Genomic DNA, 12,101 nt, shown 5'->3' on the forward strand with positions numbered 1-12,101 from the left:
TGATCTTATCACGATCTGATTCCTATTGCATAGATCCATGGATATCATAATATATATATATATATATATATATATATATATATATATATATATATATAAGCAATATAAAGTAAGACAATCTCATAATAATAATAAGCAAAAAGAGTGTATGTCATGTTATATATGTCATTACTCACATGATTGACTTCCAAGGGACTTATGACTAGCATATGTCACCTTTAAAGCCAAACCTTACTCCAAGATGGTTCTAACCATGTTCAAGATGGTAAAAATTCTCTTAACATACAATGCAATCATAGATTGGCCGATGTTGAACAAGTTGTAGCTAATAGTGTCAAGTTACCACACATTGATAAAGTTCCTAATTATAGTGGGCATTGGGGAGCTTAGGAGCAATCCGAAGGAGTCATGCTGATGCTATCTAATAGCAATTTTCTTTCTAAAGAGGGCTCGACCCTAGGTGCCCCTGATAGATCCTTGAGATGCCATCAAGCCAACTTTTCAACCCAAGCCTATAAAGTCGCTAGTCAAGGTACCTCTTAACAAAATCTAACTCAATCGAACTATTATGGTCAGGATAGCACTACCCAAGTTGAGACGAGTATGACTCATCAACTTTCTCTAAAGTCATAGCATGTTCATTAAAAAACATGCATGGAATCGATCCCAACGTGGTCTAGCACCATTTAAACATCTCACTTAAGGCATGCCTAGTGAAGTAGAGGTTCCAAAAGTTTGCCCCGACTACTAGCAAGTCATTAGTACTAGGGTAGACAAGTTGTAGGGCACTGGTTTTATCTCTAAAGTGCAATACCTCAAATGACTTGCCTATATTGTACTTGTTAAAAAATAGAATGAAAATTGACTAAAGTACGATGACTATACTAATTTCAACAAGGTATATCTGAAAGATAACTACTTGCTCCCTCAGATCAACCAATTGATTGATCCTTGGCCTTAACCCAAACTGTGAAGGATGGCAAAGTGCAAGTCAAGACATTTTCAGCATAAAGCATTGACACCCTCGAGATCGCCTAGACTAAAGAGGTGTCATATTGGATGGACGAGATCCTGCATTACAAGAGGGATAGGACCCTCCATAACAATCCCTCCTAAACTCCACGAGTCAAACACTATATCATATTAATTGCCACTATCATAGGTCTTTAATAAACCACTCCTCGTATGCTTCTTGAGAGGTTGAGGGTGTAATCACCTATGATTTTTTTCTCCCTTTACATAAATCAAATTACCATAAATAATGTGTAGTATGGTAAAAGAAATGATTAAAATTAAATTTATTAATCATATAGACAAGTTAAAAATTTTATCAACTAATTAAATTATTAATTAAATTATTTTTAAATGAGTGATGTAGTTTTTTAAAAGTAAATAATTTAAATTTTATTTTTGTGTGTGAACCATAAAAATTATTACAATACTATTTTTGTGTGTGAAATTTAAATAAAAATAAAAATAAAATTATTTTTTATTTCATCTTCTCTTATATAAAGAGGGCTTCCCGCCCCCCTCATTTTTTACTGGGCCTAGTAGTGAGAGGATTGAGGAGAAGATTTATTGATGAGAGGATCCTTAAGAAGAGGTAGGATCCTATATTATTTTTATATCAGATTTAATTTATATTTTAAAATATTTAATATTAGATTATTATAATTTACATGATGCATAATAATATTTTAATTTTAATATTTTATGATTAATAAATAATAATAATTAAATTATCATGTTAGAATGATTATTTAATTTTATTTAATTACACATATTTATGTTCCAAGAAAATATGTATGAATTTTTATTATTTAATTAGTTTTAAATTTGAAATCATGAATCTAAATTAGCTAATTCATGAAAAAGAATGAATTGAGGTTGATTATTATTTTAAAATATTAAAATCTAATTTAATAAGAGGAGTTAAACTCAAGTCTGATGTGAGTTAAGTTTATTTGCTAGACCAACTCATGTGACCAAGCATAACTCAACCCATATAACTAAGTATAACCTAGCACATGTGGTCAAATATAACTTAGCATATGTGGTCAAGTATGGTCTAACCCATGTGGTTAGGCATGACCCAACCCATGTGGCCAGATATAGCTCATCCAATATAGTTAGGCACGGCTTAATCCATGTGGTTAAGTATAATCTAGCTCATGTAATTATGCATAACCCAACCTATGTGGCCAGATATGACATAACTTATGTTACCAAACATGATCCAACTTATGTGGCCAAGCACGATTCAGTCTATGTAGCTAGACATGACTCAACCCATATGGTTATGCATGTTCTAACTTATGTGGTTACATATAATCTGACTCATATTGTCACGTATGATCCAGCCCATATGGTTAAACGTAATTCAACCCATGTGGCTAGATATAGCTCAATTCATGTGGCTAGACATGATCTAACACATGTGATTATAGTTTAACTCATGTGGTTATACATACCTAACCTATATGGCTAGGTATAACCCATCCCAAGTGGCCATGTATGTTCCAACCTATATGGTTAGGCTGACTTAGCCCATGTGGTCAAGTATGACCTATCCAATGTGGTCAGATATGACCCAGCTCATATAGACAGGTATGACAACCCACGTGGCCAAACATAACTTGGCTCATGTGGGCAAACACAACTCAGCTAGACATGACCAAACCCATGTGGTCAAGCATGGTCCAACCTATATAGCTAGACATAACCCGACTCATATGTTAGGATCAAGAGCACTAAGAGGGGGGGGTGAAATAGTGCAACGGAAAACTTTCGACGATTAAAAAAGTGTTCGTACGATAAAAACAATTTCGGTAGAAGAGTCATTTCGTAAATCTCTTTAACATGTAATCAAGCGAGATGTAGTTAAAGGAAATCTATGAAGGCAGTTTGCAGTTATGATGAAAGTTAAAATTTAAGCGCAAACTGAAATATGATGTTCGTACGATAAAACTGATATACGTCCAAACGCCGATTCGGAAAATGCAAAGCTTGAAACAAGATCGTATATGCGCAGAAGGCAGTAAGCTTTTGAGGAGGTATGCAGTAAAGATAAGATGCTCAAAGTAAATGCAAATCAAGATTTAGAGTGGTTCGGTCAATCTTGACCTACTCCACTTTTGGCTTCCTCCACCGATGAGGTCATCGACGTCAACTAGAGGCCTTCCTTCAATAGGCGAAGGCCAACCACCCTTTTATAGTTTCACTCCTTTTGACGGGCTTAGGAGACAACCCTTATAGAATTTCCTTTCCTCTCTTAACATATTAGAACTTGGAAGAAAAGAGGAAGAAGAACTTTCAACTCATACAACACTTTTGAGCTCTAAAAATCATAAAGTAAAATCAGAATTCCGGTGGTTTCTGGGTGCCCTTTTAGTGCTGAAAGGGTGGGGTATTTATAGGCCCCAACCCAGTTTGAATTTGGAGCTCAAAACTATCAATTCTCAGAATTTCGGGATCTGGCGGTTGCACCGCCTGACTGAGGCGGTTGCACTGCTTGGGTGATGCCACCTCCTGTCAGGGGCGGTTGCACCTCCTGCCAGAGCTCGAAGACCGAGCTCAGGCGGTGCCACCGCCTGACTGAGGCGGTTGCACCGCTCAGCCAGAGCTCGGAGACCAAGCCCAGGCGGTGCCACCTCCTGTCAAGGGCGGTTGCATAGCCCAGTCTCGCTCGGAGACTGAGCCCAAGCGGTGCCACCACCTGGCTTGGGTGGTTCAACCGCCTGGCAGAAATCAGGGTCCGAATGGGTTGATCCATTCGGCCCAATTTGGGTTTTCAGGGGCCCAATTGCCCCAAGATTAAGTTAATGGGATCACCTCCCATTTCCAACTTAATCATTGTGCTAACTATGATATTTCCTAAGACATTTACTGCAACTTGCTCCGGTGCGTCAATCGCTTCTTCCGGCGAGCTTCCGGTGAACTTTCGTCGATCATCCGATGAACCCTCGGTGATGCTCCTGCGGACTTCCGGCGAACTCCTGGACTTGCGACGATCCACTTGGCAAGTTCCGACGAGCTTCTTTGGCAAGCTCATGGACTTCTCAGATTTGTTCCCGCAGAACCTCCGACGATTGTCCGAACTTCCGTCGAACTCTCAAACTCCCAACGTGATCATTGTCTTGACTCCGGCGCAACTCCTGCTGCCTATCTTATTTTCATCGTAGTTACTCCTGCACACTTATCTCAACATATAGATTAGATAACAAATGACAATTGACTTCATCATCAAAATCCGAGATTCAACATCATAAGCTAAATATAGCCGAGTTTAGTGGTAAGGATTGTTGAATCTCGTATTTTGATGATGAAACTACTTGATATATGTTTATAATTTAATCTGCATTTTGAGTGACGCAGGATGCTTTGATCAGGATGAGACAATTAAAGCAGAAAAATCATGTTGTGCCGGAGGAACATGTTAGAAGATTGGACGTCGAGCCGGTGGATCGGTCGACGTATCGACAGAAGGCTTCGGGCCGTGGACTCAGGCATCGAGCCAAGAAGAGAGGGTATTGATCCAAGGATATCGGAGTTGCGGAGTCAACTGGTTGATTGGGCAATAGGCCACAGGAGAGGACGATGCGCCGAAGAATCGGACGAAGCGTCGAGGGACCAATGACATGCCGGACAACTTGGTTAATTGCTTAGGATTAATTGTCTCGATCGAAGTTTTGTTTTAAGTGTGCAGGATTAACTACGATGAAAATAAGATATGCAACAGGAGTTGCGCCGGAGTCAAGACAATGATCACGTTGGGAGTTCGAGAGTTCGACGGAAGTTCGGACAATCGTCGGAGGTTCTGCGGGAACAAATCCGAGAAGTCCATATGCTTGCCAAAGAAGCTCGTCGGAACTCGCCAAGTGGATTGTCGCAAGTCTAGGAGTTTGCCGGAAGTCCGCAGGAGCATCACCGAGGGTTCATCGGATGATCGACGGAAGTTCGCCGGAAGCTCGCCGGAAGAAGCGATTGACGCACCGGAGCAAGTTGCAGTAAATGTCTTAGGAAAAATCATTGTTAGCATAATGATTAAGTTGGAAATGGGAGGTGATCCCATTAACTTAATCTTGGGGCAATTGGGCCCCTGAAAAACCCAAATTGGGCCGAATGGATCAACGTATTCAGACCCTGATTTCTGGCGGGAGGTGCAACCGCCCAAGCCAGGAGGTAGCACCGCCTGGGCTAAGTCTCCGAGCAAGACTGGGTAGTGCAACCACCCCAGCCAGGAGGTGGCACCGTTTGGGCTCAGTCTCCGAGCGAGATTGGGCGGTGCAACCTCCCCTGATAAGAGGTGGCACCGCCTGGGCTCGGTCTCCGAGCACTGGCTGAGCGGTGCAACCGCCTCAGTCAGGAGGTTGCACCACCTGAGCTCAGTCTTCGAGCTCTGGCAGGAGGTGCAACCGCCCCTGACAGGAGGTGGCACCGCCTAGAGGCTCAATCTTCGAGCTCCGCCAAGCGGTGAAACCGCTCCAGTCAGGAGGTGCAACCGCCTGATCCCGAAATTCCGGGAATTGACAGTTTTGAGCTCCAAATTTGAACTGGATTGGGGCCTATAAATACCCCACCCATTCAGCACTGAAAGAGCACTGAACATACACCGAAATCTTGATATTTTTCTGTGATTCTTAGAGCTCAAAATTGTTGTAAAGGCCAAAAGTTCTTCTCCCTCTTTTCTTCCAAGTTCTGAGTTGTAAAGAGAGGAGAGAAAATTCTGTAAGGGTTGTCTCCTGAGCCCGTCAAAAGGAGTGAAACTGTAAAAGGGCGGTTGGCCTTCGCCTATTGAAGGAAGGCCTCTGGAAAACTCATTCGTGAGTTCACTCCTTTTCTGTCTGGAAAACTCATTCTAGCAAATACGATTGTGTTGTCGACTTTTCTTTGTTGAATCTCAGATTTTGATGATGAAATCAATTGTTAAAGTATTTGATCTAATCCATGTGTTGAGATAAGTGTGCGGGATTAACTACGATAGCAGTAAGGCGTAAAGCAGATGACGGGTCGGAGTTAAAAATTCAGACGATATATCGAGAGCTCGTCATGAGTTCATCGTGAGATCATCGGAAGCACGCTAGAAGACTTGCCGAAAGCTTATCGGGAGATCACCGGAAACACGTCAGAAGAATAGCCGAGAGTTCATCGGGAGTTCGCCGAAAGCATGTCGGAAGACTTGTCGAGAAGTTCGCCAAAAGAGAAATCGGCGTACCTGACTAATTACTTGTCTTAATTATAGTTAGAATCGTAAATTAAGTTAGGATTGGGAGGTGATCCCACTAACTTAATTAGGGCCAACTGGGCCCTTAATAGAGCTGAATTGGGCTGGATTGAATAGACCATTCAGCCCCTAAAAACATGGCTAGCAGTGGCACCACCTAGTGACCCAATCCCCCAGGTGATCTAGGTAGTGGTACCATTGGTAGTTATTACTTGCCAGCGGTAGTACCGCCCCTATCAAGCGGTGGTACCACCAGAGCTCGGTCTCCAAGCTCTGTCAGGCGGTAGTACCACCCAGACTGAGTGGTGGTACCACCCAGTATCAGGTGTCAAGCGGTGATACCACCTAGTAATGGCGGTGGTATAGCTAGTACCTTGAAAATCCAGGATGAGACACTTTTTGGCTCCATTTTTGAAGTCATTTGGGCCTATAAATATCCCACCCTTTTCTGTATGAAAGAGCACGAAAGGATTGGCATAATCTTGAATTCTTGAGTCAAAGTGTTGTAAAAGTAAGAAGAGTTCTCCTCTTTCATCTCTTAGCCTTGTAACCATCCAAGAAAGAGGAGTGAGACTTGTAAGGGTTGTCTCCTAAACCCGACAAAAGGAGAAAGAGCTGTAAAAAGTGGTTGGCCTTCGCCTATTGAAGGAATGCCTTTAGTGGATGCCGGTGACCTCGACGGAGGAGGAATCTGAAAGTGGATGTAGGTCATTTCGACTGAACCACTCTAAATTCTGGTTTGCCTTTCTATTTGTGCAATTTATATTACTGCAAACTTCTTTAACCTTCTCTTAGCACTTTTACAAAAGCTTTCAAGTTCAATTTATTTCTGAAATGGATTGAATCGAAACGAACATTTTTCCGAAATCGAAGAATTTTCCACTGCACTAATTCACCCCTGTTAAGATCAAGAGCGCACTAAGAGGGAGGGGGTGAATTAGTGCAGCGGAAAACTTTTACGATTTCAATAAACTTATTTCGATTAAAATCGATTCAACAAGAATGGTTTCAACTCAATCCTTTTCGGAAGAACTTTGAACTTGCAAACTTTCGTGAAACAGCAAGAAAAGAATAAGTTGATTTGCAGCAAAGTAAAGTGCACAAATGTAAAGCGTCAATTTTGTAAGGTCTTCGTATGATTAAAGTCGATCTCAGAAAATATTTATGTCAAAGTGTAAGTAGACGTAGTTAAGGTATAGTAAGGAGGAGAGGCAGTTTGCTATAAAGGAAAGTTGCTCAAAGTAAATGCAAACCGAGTTTTTAGAGTGGTTCGGTCAACGTGACCTGCATCCACTATCGACTTCCTCCTCCGACAAGGTCACCAGTGTCCACTAGAGGCCTTCCTTCAATAGGCAAAGGCCAACCACCCTTTTATAACTTTTCTCCTTTTGCCGAGCTTTGGAGACAACCCTTACAAGTTTCACTCCTCTCTTGAATGATCTCAACACTTGGAAAGAATGAGGAGAACTCTAGCTTTTACAACACTTTAAGGCCTCCAAGACTCAAGATAATGTCAAGTTTTCGTTGCCCTTTCATGCAGGAAAGGGTGGGGTTTTTATAGGCCCCAATGAGTTCAAAAATGGAGCCTAAAAATGTCCACTCTCGGATTTTCGGGGTCTTGGCGGTACCACTGCCATTACTGGGTGGTACTACCGCTTGTCATCTGATACTGGGTGGTACTATCGCTCAGTCTTGGCAGTACAATTGCCTGACAACACTCGAAGACCGAGCTCTGGTAGTACCACCGCCTGACAGGGGCATTACCATCGCTGGCAGCAATAACTGTCGGTGGTACCACTGCCTGACAAGGGTGGTACCACTGCCCAAAATTCTTGGGAGACTGAGTCTCCCAAGCAGTGCCACCGCCGGCCAGGAATTTAGGGGCCGAATGGGCTGTTCCATTCGGCCCATTTTGGGTCTGTTAAGGGCCCAATTGGCCCCTAATTAAGTTAGTGGGATTACCCCCCAATCCTAACTTAATATATACTCTAACTATGATAATTAAGACATCATTACTGTAATTCATGTTCCAGTGCGTCAATCGCTTCTTCCGGCGAGCTTCTGGCGTACTTCCGGCGAACATCCGACGAACTCTCAGCGATGCTCCGGCGGACTCCTGGCAAGCTCCTGGACTTTGTGACGATCTTCTTGGTGAGTTCCGATGAGCTTCTATGGCAAGCTCTTGGACTTCTCGGCTAATTCCCATAGAACTTCCGACGAATGTCTGGACTTCCATTGAACTCTCGAACTCCCAACGTAATCTTGATCTTGACTCCGACATAACACCTACTGCATGTCTTACTGCCTTCGTAGTTAATACTACACACTCTTCTCAACATATAGATTATATAAACAAATGACAATTGACTTCATCATCAAAATCTGAGATTTAACAATCTTCCTCTTTTTGATGATGACAATCAATTGATGACAGAGTTAACCTTAACTCCCTATATCTATATGTCATACTTGAAAAAAGTCATTCTTGAATTCAAAGCCTTTGAATTCAAGAGACATATTGATAAGTTAAGTTCATTTAAACTTATCAATACACCCATCATGATTCCTATCATGATGGAACTTTCTGAAAATAATGTCAAGGCATGACATCCATTTTCAAGTCTTATATTTCAAATATGAAGAATAACAATCATAGCAATTTATTCTATGACAAGATATCAATTTGTAATATTTCAAATTAAGCTCTAGATATCTTATCATAATGCAAACATTTCAAGTGTAAAATTACATACATTTATCATCAATTTATCACATATTTCTCTCCCTTTGTCATCAACAAAAAGGAGAACGATTCAACAATATATGTAATTGTGGTAAAAATTCATGTCATTTTTTAACTTATAAAGAAATTCATACCAATTATTTTTCAAGCATTCATGACATGATATCATTCATTAACTTCTTTCCTTTTACTTATGATCAAAACTTTACATGAAAAAGGAAAGAATGAAGGTAAAAACCATTGAGAACCAACTTTAAATGAAGTTAAAAATGATAAGAGAGTTTCATTAAATCATGCTTCATTTTTCACAAGGATTAAGATATACATGTGAAATTAAATCCTTGTAAGTGTTCATCTCAAAAAAATTCTTCCTTCATCAAGAAGGAATTCATATGAAAGAATCATTATATCAAATCCATTTCTCAATTTAAAAATTTATAAGAGATAATTCCATGAGAGATGCATTTGTCAATTAATTCCATGTATCGAAAATCATTAAGTGATGGTGCATGGATATGAAATAGCTTTGATATGACATAGGCTTATAAAAGCTCTATTCAAGAAATACATTAAGTCTGGAAGAGAAATGCAACAAAATCATGCATTTGGACATGTTTTCTCATAGCTTTTCAATCACAATCATGAAGATAAGCATGATATTGCATGATCATAGAAACTTTTTACAAACTTTCTAATGTGAACATGTTATTGAAGCACATAATAAATAAATTTCTCATCATAAAACTATCAACACTCAATTTAAATGAGTGATCAAAGAATCAAGAAGGTCCAAAAATGAAATTTAACAAGTTCATGCATTTGTACATATTAACATTTCTAACCCTCTTCTAATAAAATCAAATTATTCTTCACTTAAAGGCTTTGTAAAAAAATCGGTCAATTGATGTTTTGTATCAATAAACTCTAGGATTACATCATGATTAGTGACATGATCTCATATAAAGTGATGCTTAATGTCAATATGTTTTGTTCTAGAGTGTTGAATGGGATTCTTTGTTAAACATATTGCACTTGTGTTATCACATTTTATGGGGATACTTTTAAGATGAATCTTATAATCCTCTAAAGTATTTTTCATCCACACAACTTGTGCACAGCATGCACTGGCTACAATGTACTCAGCTTCAGTTGTAGATAGTGCAACCGAGGATGACCATGAAACAAGTTTGTGTCCTAAAAACTGATATGTTCCTGATGTGCTTTTTCTATCTAATCTACATCCAGCAAAATCCGCATCAGCATATGTAATTAGTTCAAAGTTTTCAGATTTTGGATACCATAATCCTAGATTAGTGGTACCTTTAAGATATGGAAGTATTCTTTTAACTGCTTTGAGATGAGATATCTTAGGATTAGATTAAAACCTAGCACAAAGTCCTACACTAACGTGATATCTGGTCTTGTTACGATGAGGTATAGTAGACTTCCTATCATACCCCTATAAGTTTTTTTATCAAAGCTTTCTCCACTTTCATCAATTTCTAACTTAGTGGAGGTACTCATGGGAGTGTTGATAGCTTTTGAGCTATCCATATTGAACCTTTTTAGCAAATCTAATGCATATTTTGTTTGATTAAGAAATGTACCATTACTTAGTTGTTTGATTTGTAAGCCAAAAAAAAAAGCTAATTCCCCCATCAAACTCATTTCAAATTCAAGACTCATACTTTTAGCAAATGATTTACAAAGAGGTTCATTCGTTGAACCGAAAATAATATCATCAACATAAATTTAAATAATAAGAAAAATATTTTCAAAATTTTTGATAAGCAATGTAGTATCGACCTTGCCTTTAGAGAAATTATTTTCAATAAGAAATGAACTAAGTCTCTCGTACCAAGCCCTTGGGGCTTGTTTTAAACCATAGAGAGCTTTAGTTAGTTTAAACATATGATTAAGGAAACTATTATTCTCAAATCTGGGAGGTTGTTCAACATAAACTTCTTTGGAAATAAAGCCATTAAGAAAAGCACTTTTAACATCCATTTGAAAAAACTTAAAATTATTACTACTAGCATAGGCAAGGAGCATCCTTATGGCTTCTAATCAAGCCACAGTAGCGAAGGTTTCTTCGTAATTGATACCTTCTTCTTGGTTGAAACCTTTGGCCACTAATTTAGCCTTGTTTCTAACCACGATACCAGATTCATCTTGCTTGTTTCTAAAGACCCATTTAGTACCAATAACTAAATGGTCATTTGGCCTAGGAACAAGCTTCCACACCTCATTTCTCTTAAATTAATTTAACTCATCTTACATTGCGATAATCCATGAATCATCTTTCATAGCTTCGTCAATACATTTTGGTTCAATTTAGGAGAAAAAAGCGACGTTGGCACAAAAATTTTTAAGAGAAGAACGTGTTTGAACCCCTTTAGATATGTCTCCTATGATTAGCTCCTTAGGATGAGCATCTACATACTTCTAATCCTTGGGTAAAGATATTTCGGAAGTGGATGCATCCAAGTTGCTAGTTGGAGAAGGGGTTTCATTTAAATTCAAAGAATCAAAATTAACATCATCATCAAAATTATTTTTCTTAATTTCGGAAACCTCATTAAAAACAACATGAATGGATTCTTCTATAATCAAGATTCTTTTATTAAAGATATGAAATGCTTTAGAAATCGAATAATAGCCAAGAAAAATTTCTTCATCGGATTTAGCATCAAATTTTCCTAAGGCATCTTTTTCATTCAAGATAAAACACTTACACCTAAAAACTTTAAAATATGAAACATTAGGTTTTTTATTGTTCCATAACTCATAAGGAGTTTTGGTGAGTAAGGGTCTTACTATAACTCTATTCTTGACATAGCATATCGTGTTTACGGCTTCGGCCCAAAAATATTTGGATAGGCTATGTTCATTCAACATAGTTCTATCATTTCTTGTAAATTTCTTTTCTTTCTTTCTACTACTCCATTTTGTTGATTTCTTAGAGTAGAGAAGTTGTGGTTATATCCATTAGATTCACAAAATTCTTGGAAATCATGGTTTTGAAATTCACCACTGTGATCACTTCGAATTGACGAAATCATAAAACCCTTTTCATTTTGAACACATTTACAAAACTTAGAGAAATACCTAAAGCATTCACTTTTGTGTGCCAAA

Source organism: Musa acuminata, chromosome BXJ3-4 (genome assembly GCF_036884655.1).
Source record: "Musa acuminata AAA Group cultivar baxijiao chromosome BXJ3-4, Cavendish_Baxijiao_AAA, whole genome shotgun sequence".
NCBI classification, from domain to species: domain Eukaryota; kingdom Viridiplantae; phylum Streptophyta; class Magnoliopsida; order Zingiberales; family Musaceae; genus Musa; species Musa acuminata.